Below are 22,341 nucleotides of genomic sequence, written 5' to 3' on the forward strand. Positions count from 1 at the left end.
TCCTGACCTTGTGATCCGCCCCACTCACCCTCCCAAAGTGCTGGGATTACAGGCGTGAGCCACCACACCTGGCCATCCTTTGCCTATTTTCTTTTAGATTTCCTGTTCCTTGTTGATTTGTAAACCATAAAGAATAATGATTAATCATGAAGGATAGTGATTACTCCTATGATTGAGGTTGGAAGTGGGATGGAATCCTGGAGGGAGATATAGGGGATTTTAACTGCATTGTAATGTTTAATCCTTCAGGTTAGGTGGTAGGTCAAGTATACTTATCGAATAACTCTTTTAATCTTTGTTAATATTACATGTTATATAATTTTAAACAAATTCTACAGGTTATAATTTATTCATTATTCTAAATCAGTACTTTTCAGGCCAGGCACAGTGGCTCATGACTGTAATCCCAGCACTTTGGGAGGCCAAGGTGGGTGGACCACCTTAGGTCAGGAGTTCAAGATCAGCATGGCCAACATGGTGAAACCTCGACTCTACTAAAAAAACACAAATTAGGCAGGTGTGGTGGCACACATCTGTAATCCCAGCTATGTAGGAGGCTGAGGCAGGAGAATTGCTTCAACCAAAGAGGAGGAGGTTACAGTGAGCTGAGATTGCACCACTGCACTGCAGCCTGGGCAACAGAGTGAGACTCTGTCTCAAAAAAATTAAATAAAAATAAATAAACAAATAAAAATTATTACTTCTCAAAATGCGGTTCCCATACCTAGTATCATCAGCAACACCAGAGAACTTGTTAGAAATGCAGAATTGGCTTGGACTTCAGACCTCTAGAATCAGAACTCTGGAGGTGGGGCCCAGCACTCTGTGTTTTAACAAGCCTTCCATGTGATTCTGGGAGAGCTAAAAGTTTTGAACTATTATAGGGGAAAACTAAAGCATATTTTCATGCTATCTTAAAAAATAAGAAAATCTCTTTTGCAGTCTTAACTTTTTTTTCTTTTTGCATGCTATTTCTTGGTATTTGCAGTATTTTATATGCTTGGACCAAGTTTCTTTCTTTCTTTTTTTTTTTTTTTTTTTTTTGAGACGGAGTCTCGCTCTGTCACCCAGGCTGGAGTGCAGTGGCGTGATCTCGACTCACTGCAAGCTCCGCCTCCCGGGTTCACGCCATTCCCCTGCCTCAGTCTCCCGAGTAGCTGGGACTACAGGCGCCAGCCCCCGCGCCCGGCTAATTTTTTTGTATTTTTAGTAGAGACGGGGTTTCACTGTGTTAGCCAGGATGGTCTGGATTTCCTGACCTCGTGATCCGCCCACCTCGGCCTCCCAAAGTGCTGGGATTACAGGCGTGAGCCACCATGCCCGGCCTGGACCAAGTTTCAAAATTCTATTAATTATTTATTGTTTATGCAAAGCCACAGCTTCAAATACTGAACATGTAACTTTATCACTAAGTGTCTTCAATGCAAATTAAACTAATCTAATTTTTATGATGTTTTAAAACACAGAATATCCAACATTGATCTTTTGTAATTCAATTGCTAAATCATTCAGTCTCAGTTTTTGCAAGTTTATTCTTTTTATGAAGAATGGAAATCGCTGTAACAATGTTCACTGAACTTTCAGTACAATTTTTTGAAATCTTGTTGCTAGAGAAACTGAGAACAGTTCTAGATTTTCCTATCTCTCTGATGCCAGCTCCCAACCAGAACTTGGGAAACATTTCCTTTTGAACAACCTGTCATTTCCCTACTGGTAAACACTCAGGCTCAGATTCCAAAGAACTATTCATGGTGGTGATTAGCCCCAGTCTTGCTAAGATAAACCTCTAAAAATTTGCATGTACATTTAATGTCAGCAAATTAAAAAAATTTTCCCACTATTTTGCAAAATAATTTCAGAGATAGTTTATCTTTCTTTCTTACTAATCTCCATTTGGCTATACAAGACTGGCCTCAGGTAAACTCTGACTGATGCAAGTGAAATTTGTCTGTGACACCACATTCACTTTTTTGTTCTTTTAAACTGCTGTCTGGGCCTGCCTGTATTCCATTGGTAGGATTCTCCCCAACTTCTCTCTCACTAGGGCCATGGCCCTTTCTCCAGATTCTTGGCGGTTGAGGTGTCCTCACTGTGCCCTACAGGTTAGGATAGTCACCCTCCTTCCCCCTTGCCATGGAAACACAAAGTAAACTGTAGGGTCCCTATTTCCTCAGGGTTCTGATCTGCTGACAAGGGTGTTAATGGTTTAAGTGGAATTAATCAACCTTGACTGATTGTACTCAGCTTGTGGTTTCACACTTCTTTGAGGAAAAACTTTCACTGTAAAAGGAAGTAAAACAAACAAATGCAGAATTCAACTAATCCATTGAGTGAGGGTTAGTTTCGGCACTCAGCCAGTTGGCTTTTTTCTCTGGGGTAAAAAGGTACTCTCTAAGGCAATGGTTCTCTACTGGGAGCCTTGAAAACCCTATTGATGCCAAAACCATGTTTCCAGAAATTCTGATTTAATTGGTCTGAGCCTGGGCCTGGGCATTGGTAGTATTGAAATCTCCCAGGTGTTACTGACATGGTTTTTCATCTTTATCCTGCTTTAGAATCACCTGTAGAGCTTGGTAAATCAGGATTCCTGGCTCCAGTGCACAATTTCTGGTTCACTAGGTCTAGAATAGGGTCTGATGATTTGCAGTCTAACAATTCCCAGACTGATGTTGATGCTGTTGGTCCAGGAACCACATTTTGAGAACCACTGCTCTAGTGAAAATGTGAAAACCATGTTGGCTAGATGGGTTTTGCCTCGACCAGGAAATACTTCTACTCTCCCCTCCCTCTTAAAAATACTTGTAAACTTAAGAATGGTTAAGAACATTATTCTCCTTAATTCATTCACTTTATCATCATGAATCCATGGAAGCCCCTTTCATTTTAGTTTTAAACATATTTAATTTAATTTTTATTTAATAAATATTTAATTTTAATTTTAAAAATATTTAACCTTAATTCCCAATCACTACTCCTATTCTGTCTTTTCCCACTTTCTCTAACTCATTTGACATGTTACCCAGTTGAAGTGCCAATCCTCAGAATTAAGTCATAGAGCTTTTTGCTTTGAGGAAAATTTTAAATTGGAATGCTTTAGGGGGAACTTTATGTTACAAAAAGACTCTATGCTGCTAAGACTATCAAATATGTTATACTTTAAATGTTGTATTTATCATTATTTACATAAATAATGTAATAAAACCTTTCCTAATCAATAAAAATTGAGACTGCTTTTTCTTGTAGTGATACTTATTTTCTATAAATTAGGAAATACTATAAAGAAATTCTTTAGAGTATTTATTATCCTTGAGGACAAAACACAGTTATCACAACTGACACAAATGTTACAGAGGAAAAATATTGTAAATCATACATCAATTTTAAAACAGGTTAAAATTATATGGATAAAATATAAATGGTGATTTGTTTCCCATGAAATTCCTGAGTTCAGATGTTTTTGAATACCACAGTTTTAATCTAATCTTGTTATATAATTCACTCTCTCAGGGAAATTAATGGGATATCCTTAAACTTTTGTGATTGATTTTCAAATACCAGTAAAGCAGAGTGATAAAATGATCTGTGCCAAAATTAAATATAGCTATTGATTTTTCTTTATCCTTTTCCTTGTATTATTATTATTTTTTTCCCCAAGAATCTAGCTCTTGTTGCCCAGGCTGGAGTGCAGTGGCAGGATTTCGGCTCACTGCAACCTCCGCCTCCCGGGTTTGAGTGATTCTCCTGCCTCAGCCCCTGAGTAGCTGGGACTACAGGCGCCTGCTAATTTTTGTATTTTTGGTAGAGACGTAGTTTCATCTTGTTGGCCGGGCTGGTCTGGAACTGTCGGCCTCAGGTGATGCACTGGGCTTGGCCTCCCAAAGTGCTGGGATTACAAGCTGGGCATAGTGGCGCATGCCTGTAATCCCCGCTACTCAAGAGGTTGAGGCAGGAGAATCACAGTCTGGTTGACAAGAGCGAGACTCTGTCTCAAAAAATAAAAAAGTGCTGGACTTATAGTCATGAGCCACCGTGGCCAGCCTAAATACAGCTATTGATTTTTACCTAGCCATAATCTTCCGGAAGGCTGTCAGCTTTGTGATCCTTTGATATGGGTGGGCCACAATCTTTCTGACTAACTTATCAAAGCTACTATAAATGTGTTTGTGATGTTGCTCTAAGTATTACATTGATTTTTATACATATTTCTACATTTATTAACATTCAATACCTCATATTATCCCTGAAAGAATCATATGACACATACGTACAACTGGCAAATGCCACTAATTTTAGTTATAGAATAAATGAAGTTTATTCACCATTTAATTAAGGAGAGAAATGCATATTATTGCTTTTTTTTTTCCTTTAAGACAGAGTCTCGCTCTGTTGCCCAGGCTGGAGTGCAGGGGTGAAATCTCGGATCACTGCAACCTCTGCCTCCCTGTTCAAGTGATTCTCATGCCTCAGGTTCCTAAATTGAGTAGCTGGGATTACAAGCATGCCACCACGCCTGGCTAATTTTTTGTAATTTTAGTAGAAATGGGGTTTCACCATGTTGGCCAGGCTAGTCTCAAACTCCCGGCCTCAAGTGATTTGCCCTCCTTGGCCTCTCAAAATGCTGGGATTATAGGTGTGAGCCACTGTGCCTGTCCTATTACTGTGTTTTTAATCCTTCTAAATCTTTCTTCATCCACAGGGACCACACACTATGTATTTTATTGCCTAAAATACTGTACTTGGTGCAATGTTTTATATGAAAATATTCTAACAATTATTATCATTATTTTGTGGTGGAGTTTCACTCTTGTTGCCCAGGCTGGAGTGCAATGGTGCGATCTTGGCTCACTTCAACCTCCGTCTCCTGGGCTCAAGCAATTCTCCTGCCTCAACCTCCAGAGTAGCTGGGACTACAGATATGTGCCACCACGCCCAGCTAGGTTTTGTATTTTTAGTAAAGACAGGGTTTCACCATGTTGGCCAGGCTGGTCTTGAACTCCTGACCTCAGGTGATCCACCTGCCTTGCCTCCCAAAGTGCTGGGATTACAGGCATGAGCCACCATGCCTGGTGACAATTTTTATTATTATTTTTATAGAGATGGTGTCTTGCTACGTTGCCTGGGCTAACTCTTGGGCTCAAGCAATCCTCTAGCCTCAGCCTCCTGAGTAGCTGCGATTATAGACTTGAGCCACTGCGCCCAGCATAAATGCTTTGTAAGTACTGCATTGACTTAGACCCCAGTTTTAGAGATGTGTGTGTGTGTGTGTGTGTGTGTGTGTGTGTGTGTGTGTGGTGATGGCTTCTGAGTCATTACTTTCACTCAGTGGAGAAATGTATCAGGTGTACAAGTTCTGTATTCAAATGTCCTTAGAGAACCATTGCTCCTAACTTAGAGTGAACCTGGATGCCAGAGAGATTGCATGGCACCAGATGTAGCAGAAAAACATTTGCTTTCTGTTTCCTTCCAATTACACTGTTAAACCATGTCCAAAGTAAAACTTTTTTACAAAACATAATTGCCATATGTTGTTAATGTGTGTTCAATGTGTGATGAATGACAGTTTCTACATTAAAAAAAGTTTGTTCGGCTGGGCACTGTGGCTCATGCCTGTAACCCCAGTACTTTCATAGGTCAAGGTGGGCAGATCACTTGAGGCCAGAAGTTCTAGACTAGCCTTCCAAAATGGTGAAACCCCTTCTCTCCTAAAAATACAGCGATTAGCCAGGCACGGTGGTGTGCACCTGTTATTCCAGCTACTCAGGAGGCTGAGGCGTGAGAATCACTTGAACCCAGGAGGCAGAGGTTGCAATGAGCCGAGATCACACCACTGCACTCCAACTTGGGCAACAGAGTGAGACCCTACCTCAAACATTAATTAATTAATTTTTAAAAAGTTTGTTCAGGAATTTGCTATATTTTGTTTGTGTAGCTTTTATTTTTCATTTTTTTATTTTTATTTATTTTTATTTTTTGAGACGGAGTCTTGCTCTGTCACCCAGGCTGGAGTGCAGTGGCGCGATCTTGGCTCACCGCAAGCTCCGCTTCCTGGGTTCATGCCATTCTCCGGCCTCAGCCTCCTGAGTAGCTGGGACTACAGGCGCCCGCTGCCTCGCCTGGCTAGTTTTTTGTATTTTTAGTAGAGACGGGGTTTCACCGTGTTAGCCAGGATGGTCTCGATCTCCTGACCTTGTGATCCGCCCGCCTCGGCCTCCCAAAGTGCTGGGATTACAGGCTTGAGCCACCGCGCCCGGCCCGTTTGTGTAGCTTTTAAAAAAAAATCCCAAGTATATTTCCCCATACATTTCTCAATGCTGTTCCTCATTAGTTTACAAGCTTCCTTCTCCAGCTTTATAAAGTCATTTAGAATTCTAATCCTGTCCTCCAGAGTAATAACCATTTATTCTAATTTGCTATTATCTATAAATTTAATCATGTGCTCTAGTCCCTCAACCATAAAACTGATGCAAAAGTTAAATAGCTTTGTATTCAAGATAAAACAATGCATACTATAGCTTGGTAAGCATTATTTATTGAGCAAACTCACTGTGAATCTCCAACCAAACTATTTTTTAAAGAGCTCTACTCTAGCCTTTATTTTTTCATGTAATTATTGTTTGTAATACAAAATTAAGATATTATTAATGACAAGATATATTCATCTTATTCTTTTCTTTTTTGAGACACAGTCTTGCTCTGTGGCCCAGGCTGAAGTGCAGTGTCATAATCTTGGCTCACTGTAACCTCTGCCTCCTGGATTCAAGTGATTCTCATGCCTCATCCTCCCAAGTAGCTAAGAAAACAGGTGTGTGCCACCACATCCGGCTAATTTTTGTATTTTTAGTAGATACCAGGTTTAACCATGTTGGCCAGGCTGGTCTTGAACTCGTGACCTCAAGGGATCCGCTTGCCTCAGCCTCCCAAAGTGCTGGGATCATAGGCATGAGCCATCTCGCCCAGCCTTATTGTTTGCTTTTAATCTATCAAGTCTCTTAAAGGAGAAAATGAATGCTTATAGATTTTGATGCCTCTGTCAGGTCAGTAACTCTTCAAAGGCAGTGTCTGGTGATAATATTTCTGTGACTACCCTCTCCTTCTCATGAAATAGGATGAAGGCTCACATTGGGTATGTAATACCTTAATGCAATACATTAATTATCAATGGATTAGCTAAAAAGCAGATATAATTTGATCAGTGTCACAAAAAGTATATTGTGCACTATTCCTTTTTCCAGACAATATTTTTTGATAGCTTATTCCCAAATAGAATTCGATCTTTTGGGGCCTAGATACTGATTGAACATGCTCATGTGTTTTTGTAAAATTTTGTAACAATAAAATATTTTAACTCTCATAGTTATAATAGGATTGATTTTTGTTTCACTCTCCAGCTTCCTCCCCTCCATCACACTTGCTCTTCAGCTGAAAGGTGTACAGTGGCATAGGACATTTTTGAGATTTAATTAAGGGGATGGTGAATGGGGAGATTTTTTTGTGTGGATTTAGTGGCATTTATTTACCTGGTTTGCACCTACCTCCAAGTACAGCTAGCTGCCTTGGTATAGAAATGGTTTCTAGAAATAGCCCTACCATCCAATGTGCTGGGCTGGCCCATACATAGGACGTATGCAGCCATGAACAGGTCCTGTGGTGCCTGGTACTGGTAGTATGTGGGCATGGAGGAGATTCAAGATTTGAGAGGTATGAATGAATTCAGAAGCTAAACTGTGGAAAATCTTATAGTCAAAGATCAAAAAACAACTTAATAGAGGTTTACCAAAATTTGACAGTATTCCTGAAAATTCGTGTGACTTCACTCATAATAAATTGTGACACTAAAAGAAAGTTTTCAAAACTTCAATAACAATTTCAATTACGGATGTGAGAGGAAAGATTGAACTGTATTTCTATTTTTTTCTTTATTAACTATTACGAAGTTGTCATAAGAAGAGGCAATCAAAGAGTATGTGGCTGGCCAGGCATGGTGGCTCATGCCTGTAATCCCAGCACTTTGGGAGGCCGAGGCGGGTGGATAACATGGTCAAGAGTTCAAGACCAGTCTGACCAAGATGGTGAAACCCGTCTCTACTAAAAATACAAAAATCAGCCAGGCATGGTGGCAGGTGCCTGTAATCCCAGCTACTCAGGAGGCTGAGGCAGAGAATTGCTTGAACCCGGGAGACAGAGGTTGCAGTGAGCCTGGGTGACAGAGCGAGACTCCATCTCAAACAAAACAAAACAAAAAAAGAGTATGTGGCCAAAATCATGCAGATAAAAGTGTCATAGGAGACTGGACATGGTGATTCATGCCTTTAATCACAGCACTTTGGGAGGCCAAGACAGACGGGTCACTTGAGTCCAGTAGTTAAGACCAGCCTGGGCAACGTGGTAAAACCCCAACCCTACAAAAAAGTAAGAAAAGTTGATCAGGCATGGTGGCTCGTGCCTATAGTACCAGCTACTCAGGAGGATGAGAGAGGAAGATTGCTTGAGTCCAGGAGGTTGAGACTGCAGTGAGCTAAGATGGCACCACTGTACTCCACAAAAAAAAAAAAAAAAAAAAAAAAAAGCACGATAGATATGGGTCAGGAACTTAATACAAACATTACAAATATTACATTATCTCTTCTGGATTTTGTGATGTCTATGTAGGCATTTTGCGTTAAAAAATTATAATTTGTTATGTTTTTTCTTTCCAAATAAATGTTCATTTTTGGAATAATTTTTTTATTGTTTTAGTTAAAGAGAACCCCCCGACTGAATACATTCCAGGCCTCACAGATCGGTATTTACCCTTGATTCCATCTATTCCCTACTAATTAAACCAATCCTCTTCTTTGTCTGTGATTAGTTTAGAGGTGGACAGTCTCTGCCCATTGGCTGTGAACCAGGAAGCAGGTAGCCCTCATTGCTGGCAGTTATCTTGATGGACGCCAACCCAAGAGGCAGGCAGAACTGAGAGGACTTTGGAGCCTGAGGGAACAGTGCTTGAAACCTGATCTATCTTTGGACGCACCATATAGAAGTTCTCTAGTGTTTATAATATCAGAATTTTCACAAGCAAAGCTCATTCTTATATTTAGTTGAATAGTTGAAATTATAAAGCTAGGTTAAAATGCAAACAAATGTAGAAAAATAGTGCTCATTTTTCTAAAAGACTTTCCGTTGGTATACAAACCATTCTAATCATTACATCTCTGATAGTTATAACATTGAAGCTATAAGTAAGTATCAATCTGGATGTTTTAAGGTACTACTTTATTAAATGTTGCTAATTTATTTTAAAACTGCTAATTTATTCAATGTGAAAATATAGAAGACTAGGAATAAGAAAAAATGAATTCATGTATACCTCTATAAATTTTATTTTGATGTACTTCCTTCTGATCATTTTTCTATGTATATGTTTTATTTGAAAAAATATTTATCGTACTTTATATAAAATTTTATCTTCTCCTTTTTTTTCTGTTATTCCCTGTAGTTTAGCACAGAAGGGCATCCATGTTCACAAATTCAGGGGGCTTTTTCTCATTGTAGTCTATGTGAACGGTGTCCACTGGTGTTGTGCAGTCAATACCCTGTGTGACTGTATGAGGCAGCCATTTACATCTGGGCATCTGAGCCTTCATGTTTACCTAGAGCATCTTATGGTACCGTCCTAACTACAGATTTGGGAATAAAAAGCAGGGCAAACCTTTCCTGGCTGCCTTCCAGTACCACCATATAAATTTAATATTCAGCCTTTGTGCCTTTTTCTCAGGCTGGCTTTGTCTGTAGCTGTGTCCCACAGCTCTCCTCTTACAAGGTTACATCTATGCTTTTTCTTCACCTTGGAATAATCTGCTGACTCCAGTGGATGAAAAAAAGTGTTAAGTAAATTAACCTCATGGCTGTTTTAATGATCGCATTTCATGGTTATATCATTTTGGATGGTTCCAATTTGACTTCCTTCTCTCAGTTTGTTTGGATTGATTTTTCTATCTGCTCATTTTGAGAAATCTATACTGTTATTATCTTTGCCCTATCTTGAGAAATAGTTAATCTTCATGATTCTATTTTCTTTTTGTCAAAAAATGAAATATTACTCATAACTCTATAAAAGTACCTAAATAATGGTGAAAAGCCAAATTACATAACCAATTGTAATGATAAAATATCCTATTTCTTTAATAGTGAAAATACTAACTTACTGGTAACTGCAGACATATTTTTACACTTAATCGATAATTTTTAGTTCTCTGATAGCTCCTGCCAATTCCTCTCACGCAGATATTTTGCCAATATAGGATGTGGGTAGATGAGGGATTACTCAGAAAAACGGAACCTCATTCTTGGCTGATAGGATGATGAACTGTGTGATAAAATGCATAACGTTTTCCTCCACCCTTGGTTCACAAAACTTTTAGTTTTCTAACTTTTATTTTATGCAAACAGGGTTGGCTGCTCAAACCAAGCTTTTGAGAGAGTACAGCAAACAAAGCAATTTCTTAAAGGTTAAGCCCCTCCTCTATAAAAGGAAAGAAAGGGTGAGAATTAAAAGGGAGAGAGGTAGAAAGGGAAGGCTAAGTTGTTAGAAAAAGAGGCAAGAGAGGCAAGAGAGGGGTGAAGGAGGAGGAGCAGGAGTAAGAGAAGCAAAGTAATCTGGTCAATTATTTTGCCTAAAAGTTTGAGAGATATCTGCTTGAATTGATGTAGGAAATTAAGCAGTTTGATCTTTGTTCTAATATTTGTCTTGCAATAAGACCATCTTATTTATCAAATGTTATGTAGAGAAAGAGGAGATATTATTTTTTTTGAGACTCTGGAGAACCTAGACACCTGTCTAAATTATATGAAAGTTCTGTAAAGTTATTAGCATATATATGTATCTATCCACACACACATATATATATTTTGAGACAGAGTTTTGCTCTTGTTGCCCAGGCTGGAGTGCAGTGGCGCAATCTCAGCTCACTGCAACCTCTGCCTCCCAGGTTCAAGTGATTCTCCTGCCTCAGCCTCCCAAGTAGCTGGGATTACAGGCATGTGCCACCACGCCCAGCTAATTTTTGTATTTTTAGTAGAGATGGGGTTTCATCGTGTTAGTCAGGCTGATCTCGAACTCCTGACCTCGGGTAATCCACTGGCCTCAGCTTCCCAAACAAATATTTTTATAAAACATATTCTGTAGTATAAATACTCTGTGGAGGGTGCCACCAAAGGTGATATTAAACCTTTCTTTTCTTTAAGACAGAGTCTCACTCTGACACCCAGGCTGGAGCACAGTGGCGCAATCTCGGCTTGCTGCAGCCTTGATCTTCCCTGGGCTCAGGTGATCCTCCCACTTCAGCCTCCTGAGTAGCTGGGATGACAGGCGCACGCCACCATGCATGCCACCATGACTGGCTAGTTTTTCAGGCCTGGCTAATTCGTTGTTGTTATTGTTGTTGTATTTTTTTGCAGAGAGGAGGTTCCACCGTTTGCCCAGGCTGGTCTTGAACACCTGGGCTCAAGCAATCAGTCCACCTTGGCCTCCCAAAATATTAGGATTATAGGCATGGACCACTGTACTCGGCCTTAAAAAAAAAAAAAAAAAAAAAAGACAGAGAGTCACTGTGTCTCCCAGGTTGATCTCTAATTGCTGGGTTCAAGCAATTCTCCCACCTCAGCCTCCGGAGTAGCTGGGACTACAGGTTCACACCACCATGCCAAGCCAATGCTATTTTCAAACAGCTCAATGGGAGCAGAAAATACATTATGTGTGCTCAAGTCATCTGCACCATGGCCCTCTGTGTTACTAGTGTGTTTGAAATTTTGTGCATCAGTAAGAATTTCAGTGACTCACTAGGCTTTATGAACCAATATATGTAGGAGTGGGTTACCCAGCAACCACTCCATGGCTTTAAGATGAGAAGGTAGGGGAAGTGAGGAAGTCACACTTACCTGACTGCTGCCTGCCTTCCTTCTCCCACAGCCATGCTCTTGGCTGGGGAGAAAGGGTGGATGTAGAGCCTCCAAGAGCTGCGGCACTATTAAAAATCCATTGGGTTTCTTTCATAAACACATAGATGCTTTTCTAAATCCAACAGAAATCTGACTCCCTGACCTGATCGTTAGATGTGTGGTCAGAATCCCAGCACATGAACTGGCGCTGCTTCTGGGAATTATGAGTCAGCCTTTCATGTTCTTCCTGGTGTTGAAGCAAGTCTCTGCAGAGGAGAAAGAGCAATCTGTCAGGTGAGCTCATCACTGCTATCGTCACTGTCTAAGCTCTGACTTCCCAAGAGACCATGCAATGTATGTGAAAGAGCCCTTTTCGAATTCCAGAAACATCACTGTCTTGTTATGTGACCTTGGACATGGTTACTTAAGTTCTCAGAGCCTCAGTTTTCTTGGTAAAAATGGAAGAGTTGTCACCGAAACTTAAACAGTTAATGTATGGGAAGTATCATGCAGATCTAGAAAAGTGAAAATATTATTTTATAATACTGTGGACACAGTATAAAGCACATTAGATATTATTTATGCCCTTTACATTTTCAAAAGTTTTTGAGATATCTACAGTATAAGGAGAGGAGAAAGACCTATCAAACAGTAGATGACTATTTGTTAGGTCACTATTCACTCAGCACTTACTGGTCAATATTCTGTGCAAGGTCTGTGGGTTACTGTGGTGATACGAGAATCTGTAAGATATATGGTGTGTCTTTAAAGAGTTTATAAATCTAGGAGGAAAGATTGAACATAGACACAAGCAATTCAGAAGAGAACATGTGCTCTGTGTAAATAAAATGTGCACATAAAGTAACTGCTATCGCACTTCAAAGCAGACTAATTCTGAGGAAGACTCACTGTAGAAGAAACGCAATCCAAGCCAGTTCCAACATGTGTTGAGTATCCATTATGAGGACTGCTCAGGTATTTGTATATTCAATAAGGACTCTCAGACAAAAGAAACTGCCTGAGTCAAGACAGGAAGGTAGAAATACATAATGTAAGGTGCAGCAGGGAACAACAATAAGCTCACCCGGAAGCAGTGCCCTAATAAAGAAAGATAAACTTGAAATCATTTTGAAGAAGTGCATAACATCATGGATGCCCTTACATATAAATACAACATTTGGTCTTTTGTCCTGCAGATAGTGCAAGTAATGCAACCTATGGAAGTCCTTAAGAAGAAAAAATCTTTTTTTATTTTTATTTTTATTTTTTTTGAGATGGAGTCTCGCTCTGTCGCCAGGCTGGAGTACAGTGGTGTGATCTTGACTCACTGGAGCCTCTGCCTCCTGGGTTCAATAAATTCTCCTGCCTCAGCCTCCCAAGTATCTGGGACTACAGGTGCATGCTACCATGTCCAGCTAATTTTTAGATTTTTAGTAGAGACAGGGTTTCACCATGGTGGCCAGGATGGTCTCGATCTCCTGACCTTGTGATCCACCTGCCTTGGCCTCCCAAAGTGCTGGGATTACAGGCATGAGCCACCGCGCCCGGCCTAAAAATCTTTCTTAAAAAAATATTTTTGTTCTGCTTGCGGATATATCATACATGGTCTTCTTCTCTGTTGAACTGAATTGGCTCTGATTCTGGGAAAGATTATGTAAGAATTCTTCATTTTTGATAATAGAATTTCAACTTTGTTATCAGCTATTCTAGAACCCAAAGCTTCTGGAAATTTATTTTATTTTATTTTTTTGAGATGAAGTCTTGCTCTGTCACCCAGGCTGGAGTGCAGTGGTGAGATCTTGGCTCACTGCAACCTCCGCCTCCCCGGTTCAAGTGATTCCCCTGACTCAGTCTCCCAAGTAGCTGAGACTACAGGCACCAACCACCGTGCCCAGCTAATTTTTGTATTTTTAGTGGAGATGGGATTTCACCATGTTGGCCAGGCTGGTCTTGAACTCCTGACCTCAGGTGATCTGCCCGCCTTGGCCTCCTAAAGTGTTGGGATTACAGGCATGAGCCACTGTGCCTGGCCTGGAAATTTCTTAAGGCATTAAAATACAGTGGTTGAAACTCCTGGCACCACCCTTTTGTATATTGGTACCAAAAGAGGGATTTAAACAATTGATAATTGGAAGAGTCTGTCTTAGAGATATGTTGTCTCCTTAATGTCCCTACTCACTAGAACTCAAACATTAACATTTGTATCAGTCAGGGTTTACTGGAAAAAAGAAACCACACCAATTATTTTAAGAGAGAATTGATACAGGGAAATTTAGTTATATAGATATTGGAGGACTGACAGGGGAAAAAGGAACAAATACTCAGATAAAGTAATTGCAGAAAGCAGCTGCTACCAGTAGGCCTGTGGGGAAAGGTGAAAGGTTGGGGTTGTTGGAAACTACAAGCTTGGAGAAGGTGGAGCCTGGAATCCAGACCTCTGAGGTGAGGAAGTTGCCTGGATGGCACTGGTGCTTCAGAACGCAGAGGAGAATCCAGTGGAGCTGGAACCCAGATTTCAGAAGATACTCTGAGAGAGTGCCATGAACTGGGTTCTGGGAGATGGGGAAATAGTGGAAACTAGAACCAACTGCTACTAGAAAAAGCTAGAACTGCTGGGGTGAAGAACCACAGCTAGATGATACTGACAGGAATAGCAAGCAAACCGGAAGGAGTGCGTTCTCTAGCTCCCCCATTGGCAGAACCTAACCGGAAGCCAGGTGGCAAAATGACACTGGTGGTTACCCACAACCGGCTTCAGCATCACAAGGCCAAATATGGAAGAGTGGGTTTGATCCTGAAAGAGTACTAATAACTAGCACTACAGACACACAATTCACCAGGATAACTTATTTACAATTGAGAATTTTGAAATCTATACTGGCGTTCTGATTTAGTAGTTTTAGAGAGGGACTTAGAAATCCTCACCTTTGAAAAACAGCCTTGAATGATTTGATGCAGGACATCTTCTAAACACCCTTTCAGAAATGCCGCTCTAGTCTGTCTAAGCTAAATCCCTGAATCAAGTTAGAACAAGGGTTGGTGACGTGCTCAACTCCACTAATTTAGGAGTTAAGCTCAATAATTAATTTTACTTTCTTAAGTTTTTTCATTAAAAAAATGTTTATATTAAGAGTGCCTCTGAGGTATCTTCAAAAACTGCAATTTAAAGATTTGTCCATTGTGGTATGCAACATCTCGCATTCACATATAATGTTTATAATTCTAAAACATATAAAAAGAAAATGATTAAAATGAGATAATATATACAAGTTCATGTGAAAAGGTAGGTTTTTCACATGAACTTGTATGTTTTTTCTTGTCAGTCAAAAGAAAAGAAAAGAAATAACACTTTGCATTTCTCTTTTGCTTTGGCTGCAAGGAAGCTCAGAGTCATTCAGTAGAATCTCATCCAAGGCTTCCGTTTGGATAATTTTATTTTTACATTTTTAAAAACTGTGAGTTGCTTCATCTTTTTTTCTTGAAACATATTGAACAATAAATTCATATAGGAATTAAAATTATACTTATTTTTCAAAATGCTTTTACATATAATGCTGTGAAGTTCTCACTTATTAAACTCAGGGTATAATAAAGGCCCAAATTTATGTCCTCTTAGAAGAAATTCATCTGCTGTGGCAGTTTTGAGAAGGTACTGGTCTTCAATATAAAATGATTTTTTCTTACAAATATGCGTCATTAATATATCCTCCAGGACTCTTTACACTTTAGAAGCTAGATTAAAAGCCTATTGAGTGCTGGGCATGGGGGCTCATGTCTGTAATCCCAGCAATTTGGGAGGCCAAGGTAGGCAGATTATTTGAGGCCAGGAGTTTGAGACCTGGCCAAGATGGCAAAACTCCATCTCTACTCAAAACACAAAAATTAACTGGGTATGATGGTGCAGGGCTATAGTCCCAGCTACTTAGAAGGCTGAGGCATGGGGAGAATAACTTGAACCTGGGAGGCAGAGGTTGCAGTGAGCCAAGATGGTACCATTGCATTCCAGCCTGGGTGATAGAGCGATAGTATCTCCAAAAAAAAAAAAAAAAAGCCTGTTGATACAATTCTACCTTTTAAATATTTAATTTATTTCTACTGTTTGTATAGTCATATCTTAGAAACTTGAGAATGACAATAAAACATTATTATGCTGGGAATAGGCAATCCATTAAAAATTCAGACACAGAATACTACAGGCCAGGGGTGTCCAATCTTTTGGCTTCTCTGGGCCCCAGTGAAAGAATTATCTGGGCCACACATGAAACACACTAATGCTAATGATAGCTGATGAGCTTAAAAAAATCGCAAAAAAGGTCTTACAATTTTAAGAGAGTTTATGAATTTATGTTGGGCCATATTCAAAGTGTCCTGGGCTGCATGCATGGATAAGGTTGCTCTAGGCAAATAAAATGTCTTAGTTCTGAGTGAACTTATTGTAGATTGACATGGAACTGGTTTCATTTTTCTGCTATAACTTACTACCTTGCAGAATTTCTTTTACTTATTTATTTATTTATTATTTATTTATTTATTTTCGAGGCAGAGTCTCACTCTGTTGCCCAAGCTGGAGTGCAGTAGCACGATCATGGCTCACTGCAACCTCTGCCTCCCGGCTTCAAGCGATTTTTGTGCCTCAGCTTCCCAAGTAGCTGGGACTACAGGCATGTGCCATCATGCCTGGCTAATTTTTGTGTTTTTCAGTAGAGATAGGGTTTTGCCATGTTGGCCAGGCTAGTCTCGAACTCCTGACCTTAAGTGATTTGCCTACCTTCATTTATAGACATCACATTGTGTATGGTGCCTGAGAAAGTACATAATAGTGAAATAAATATCCTAGACACTTACTTTATAGTTGTTTTTGATGACTCTTAAGAGTGATTAAAAAAAAAAATAAAAGAGTGATTAGGCCGGGTGCGATGGCTCATGCCTGTAATTTCAACATTTTGAGAGGCCGAGGGCGGGTCACTTGAGGTCAGGAGTTTGAGACCAGCCTGGCCAAAAATGGTGAAACCCCATGTCTTCTAAAAATACAAAAATTAGATGGGCATGGTGGCACATGCCTGTAGTCCCAGCTACTCCAGAGGCTGAGGCAGGAGAATCGCTTGAACCTGGGAGGCAGAGTTTGCAGTTAGCTGAGATTGTGCCACTGTACTCCAGCTTGGTTGACAGAGTGAGACTCTGTCTCAAAAAAAAAAAAAAAGTGATTCAGTCTTATAAAGGGGATCATTTCACGACCTCAAAGTCTGAATCACTTTGTATGGGAATAAAAAGGAACCCATTGCACTGAATCTCCCATGGTGGAAAACAGTAATATGGTATCTCTCCTATTGTTGAAAGAATATCAGCTGTGAGTAAACATATGAACAATAGAAGTCCCCAGGTCCAGCTGGAAAAAAATGATAAAAGCTATGAGCAAATATATGTTTTCTGGCTGCTACGCTATCATGTTCTTTTGACTAATACAAATAATGTAATTTGGGGGAATATTCAACTCATAGACCCCTTTTCTACCTCAAAAGGAAAGTGCTTCTTATTGCTCTCTTTGCTTATCTAAAGCTTGTCATGGACACAGTCTTGGTGAGAGTGATAAAGAGCTCTGGCATTTGGTCTGTTTCACCTGAATTGTAACTAGGGTCCCCTGATGAGATTATCTGCTGCAGGGACTACTTATTTATTGTTTATCTTCTGTTTCACTAGAATGTTTTTAGCAGATACATGGAGATCTCATTTACATCATGAATATGGTTTCTGGACGTCTTATCTTTATAACAATGCAAATAATTTATCTAAGTTCAAATAAGTAACAGAAACAATAGTTAAAATTTGCCATATATTATAGCCCATAAAATGCTTTGGAGAAAAAGGAATATGACATTCCATAAAATCAGAAAACATAAATATAGAGTTTGGCTAGGGAAATTCAAGAGCCCAATCTGGAAGACAAGTCTTCACCTATGTATCCACAAAAGTTTCTACCAATGTAATCCAAGACATGAAACTTTATCTGGCAAAGCCTGTGGGAAAAAGCACTGGAGAGGGAGACAGATTACTTGGGTTCTAGTCTGGGCTCTGCCACTAAATGAGTGTGTGTCCTTGAACAGATCAGGACTCTCTATGAATTATTCCATTTGCAAAATAAGAGAATTAGAGTAATACATTTTTATAAGATTCCCATTGTTCTAAAAGTCTGTCCCTAGGTGTTCCATAAAATATACAAGTAGGTAAGTTAGAATTACCCGTTTGATTAAGACTAGCTTTTCAGATTGATGATTATTTCAGTTCATTTTGTATAAGGATACTGGACAAGGCAACACAGGCCTAGGAGGGTCAGAAAGTGTAGGAGCTTAAGTCTATCTGTTAATGAGTGACTGTAGGGGAGGCAGACAAAGGGTAACGTATCTGTTTATTTTGCAATTTATACAGGTCAAGGGGACAGTTTCTAAAATATTTGCTATTTGTTTCCAAACTATGCTCCTTTAGGAAATGCATAATTTTGGTGGTTAATGGTAATACTGATAATGAAACTTAGTTATGGCATTTAGCCATCTGTCATTTACCCTCTTTACATGTGTTGTTTATGTATTTTCTGTTTTTATGTAATTAGCTCCTTTGGTGTATTCCTATATAGAAGGATACTGTCTCTTTCTAGCCTACCTGAGCTTCTGAAATAATTAGATTGGGGAAAAAAACACTGAATTGAAATCTGTCTGATTTGTAAACAATGATGTTGCTCACTTTATGCTAGAATATGACAAACCAGACATTATTTTCTGTACAACATTGAAAATTATTTGCTGTTTTTTTCTTTTCTTGCTCAGTTTTATTTTGATTTTTTTCTTTTATTCTACTTTAAGTTCTGGGATACATGTGCTGAATGCTCAGATTTGTTACATAGGTATACATGTGCCATGGTGGTTTGTTGCACCTATCAACCCCTCATCTAGGTTTTAAGACCCGCATGCCTTATCTGTTTGTCCTAATGCTCTCACTCCCCTTTTCCCCCACCCTGTGACAGTCCCCAGTATATGATGTTCACCTCCTTGTGTCCATGTGCTCTTATTATTCAACTTCCCCTTATGAGGGAGACCGTGCGGTGTTTGGTTTCCTATTTCTGTGTTAGTTTGCTGAGGATGATGGTTTCTAGCTTCATCCATGTCCCTGCAAAAGACATGAGCTCATTTTTTTTTATGGCTGCGTAGTATTCAATGTGTATATAAACTGATTGTTCATGTAGTACACTCCCTATAGCACATGGTCTAATTAAATGATCTCTTTACCACCTGCTTACAAGGCAAAAATTTAAAAAGAATAGTAACTCTGACGCTGATCATATTGACAATGAAATAATAAACGCAAACCACAGGTTTATAAGGTGAACAATTGTGCCAAAATCTTTTTTTCAGATATCTATTTTCAATTTCATTTTATTTATTTATTTATTTATTTGTTTGAGACAGTCTCACTCTATCACCCAGGCTGGAGTGAACTGGCACGATCTTGGCTCACTGCAACCTCTGTCTGCCTCCCTGGTTCAAGTGATTCTCCTACCTCAGCCTTCCGAGTAGCTGGGATTACAGGCACATGCCATCATGCCTGGATAACTTTTGTATTTTTGATAGAGATGGGGTTTTGCCACATTGGCCAGTCTGGTTTTGAACTCCTGGCTTCAAGTGATCCACCTGCCTAAGCCTCCCAAAGTGCTGGGATTACAGGCCTGGGTCACCGCCCCACCCTATTTTCATTTTTAGTGTTTTACTATTTTTCCTATTGCTTAGCAATGTTAACTGATAAATCTCCTGAAGGCCAAGGACAATGTATCACAACATTTAAAGATAAGAATCACATAAATGTCTAATGTGAAAATATTCCCAATTGTAGAATCAAGGAAGACTGAAGATAAAAAAGAATACATACAGAGGAGAGAAAAACATCAATGCAATAGCAGTGTATAATATGTAAGAGATCCAGTGGTTAGTTTTTGTTTGATAATTATGTTCTTGCAAATTTATGTGTAGTTTTAAAATATGTTGGATTCAGACATTGAGGCTCCTCGAAAGATTATAGGTAGATGATACATTAAATCAGTCTACAGGTTTACACAGTTACAGGGTAGAAATTATTGTCTACTGAATTTTACTTTGTTGAATGTCTATTTCAAGTCCGTTTGTCAAAATAAATTATGGGAGCAAATGTCTTCAATCTGAACAGAATGATTTTTATTCTTAAATTGATGATTGAATTTCAGGAGCTAAAAATCTATATTGCTTTCTAATTTTCTCATTGGTTTATTTGCAAGTCAAGTGTGATAGTAGGAAGTTAACTATAGTTTTAACATTGAATTAGAACTGTCATGCATGAATTGCTTAATACCTTTCCTGGATTTTAGTAGACTGACCTGTATTTCATTTTCATGTCCTACTTTTTAATTCAATTGAGTCACATAATGGGCTGTAATTGAGTCACAAAGCAGGAAATAAGCTTGTGCCAAGTATATGGGACAAACTTGGCATATGTGGTGTCTTTACTCTTGTTAGTGGAAAGTCAATTCTGGTAAATCAATCAGTCAGTTTATCATTAGTATTTCCCTCACCTGGTAAGACAGGACGCAGTGCAGTTTCACATCCCTTACCTGCAATTATGAAATCCAAAAAGCTATGAAAAGAGGAAGTGTTTTCAAAATTCAAAACCTGACCTGACTTGACCTGAACTTGTTTAGCACTGAAACTGTACTGAACTGATATGCACCTTTTGTAGTCTTTTTTTTTTTTTTGAAATGGAGTTTCACTCTTGTTACCCAGGCTAGAGTGCAATGGTGCGATCTCGGCTCACCGCAACCTCCGCCTCCCAGGTTCCAGTGATTCTCCCGCCACAGTCTTCCGAGTAGCTGGGATTACAGGCACCCGCCATCATGCCCAGCTAATTTTTGTATTTTAGTAGAGATGGGGTTTCACCATGTTGGCCAGGCTGGTCTTGAACTCCTGACCTCAGGTGATCTGCCTGCCTTGGGCTCCCAAAGTGTTGGGATCACAGGTGTGCGTCACCGTGCCCAGCCTATAGTCTTTATTTATCTCACCTAGTGTGAATATGCACATGCTTTACTATAGAAATATATATATTTTTAAATTTATTTATTATTATTATACTTTAAGTTGTAGGGTACATGTGCATAACGTGCAGGTTTGTTACATATGTATACTTGTGCCATGTTGGTGTGCTGCACCCATCAACTCATCATTTACATCAGGTATAACTCCCAATGCAATCCCTCCCCCCTCCCCCCTAGAAATATTAATATGGTTAAGAGGGTGCTGCCCAGATCCTGCTGAAAGTATAATATATGGCATATGTATCCTGCTTTTTTTCTAAAATCTGAAAGATACTGACTTCCAAAACAGTCTTCAAGAGTACCTTTTCTTTGAATATAAATCTCCTAATGTGCATTTTTCAATACTGAGTCATTTTCTATCTTTCCGGCAACTTCCTAGGTGCATTTATGATTATTGCATTGTTATTGCAAGTGTTAAAGGCAAAATCCTGCTTTTGTCCTCTCTGTTGTTAGTACACTATGAAGGCTGAATGGCTTGCTGGAAACAACCTTAGCTGTAAAGAGACCCAGAGTTAAATCCCGGTTGGACTGGTCGTAAGCTGTGTGACCTTGGACAACCTATTTAACATCTCTGAGCATTACATTTCTTTTTCTGTAAAATACTGACTGATACCTACATTGTCCCCACCCTCTTTTTCAGTTTCAACCTCAGAAAAGGAATTCTGGTTAGGTGGACTATGGTTGTTATCCTTTACCTCATTGCTAGTCCTTTCTTTGCCCTGGGGATGTCCAAAATGCTGATTTTTTAGTTAACTAATTATAAAACTTATTCTTGCCTTTCCTGTCAGGACCTCAAGATACCTGAGCTGTTAGTTTAGGTACAAGTAACAAGAAAAGTAAATACAAACAAGAGAATTGATGTTATGCTTATCAGGGAAAGCAAAATAGCAATCTAAGATGTGCTCTGGCAGCAATAAAGTTATGGAAAAGATGACAAAATATTTTCCAGAGTAAAGGGATACTCTAGAAACCTCCTGAGATTTTTTTTTTTTTTTTTTTTGAGACGGAGTCTCGCTCTGTTGCTCAGGCTGGAGTGCAATATGGTACGATCTTGGCTTACTGCAACCTTCGCCTCCCGGGTTCAAGCAATTCTCCTGCCTCAGCTTCCCAAGTAGCTGGGATTACAGGCACCTGCCACCACACTCGGATAATTTTTGTATTTTTAGTAGAGATGGGGTTTCACTATGCTGGCCAGGCTGGTCTCGAACTCCTGACCTCAGGCTATCCACCTGCCTCGGCCTCTCAAAGTGTTGGGATTACAAACGTGAGCTACCGTGCTTGGCCGTACTGAGATTTTATAAGTGTCAATGGATTCT

The 22,341-nt window shown here is 39.4% G+C and overlaps 1 long non-coding RNA gene across 1 annotated transcript in view; it reads left to right on the top strand.

Annotated features, from left to right (window-relative positions):
• The window catches only part of LOC105479511 (uncharacterized), a 58,511-nt gene that overhangs the window by 21,231 nt on the left and 14,939 nt on the right, over positions 1-22,341 (top strand). The window contains exon 2 of the long non-coding RNA XR_985946.3: positions 12,066-12,213. This is a non-coding gene — a long non-coding RNA (uncharacterized lncRNA). The remainder of the gene's footprint in view (positions 1-12,065; positions 12,214-22,341) is intronic.

Source organism: Macaca nemestrina, chromosome 5 (genome assembly GCF_043159975.1).
Source record: "Macaca nemestrina isolate mMacNem1 chromosome 5, mMacNem.hap1, whole genome shotgun sequence".
Lineage (NCBI taxonomy): Eukaryota > Metazoa > Chordata > Mammalia > Primates > Cercopithecidae > Macaca > Macaca nemestrina.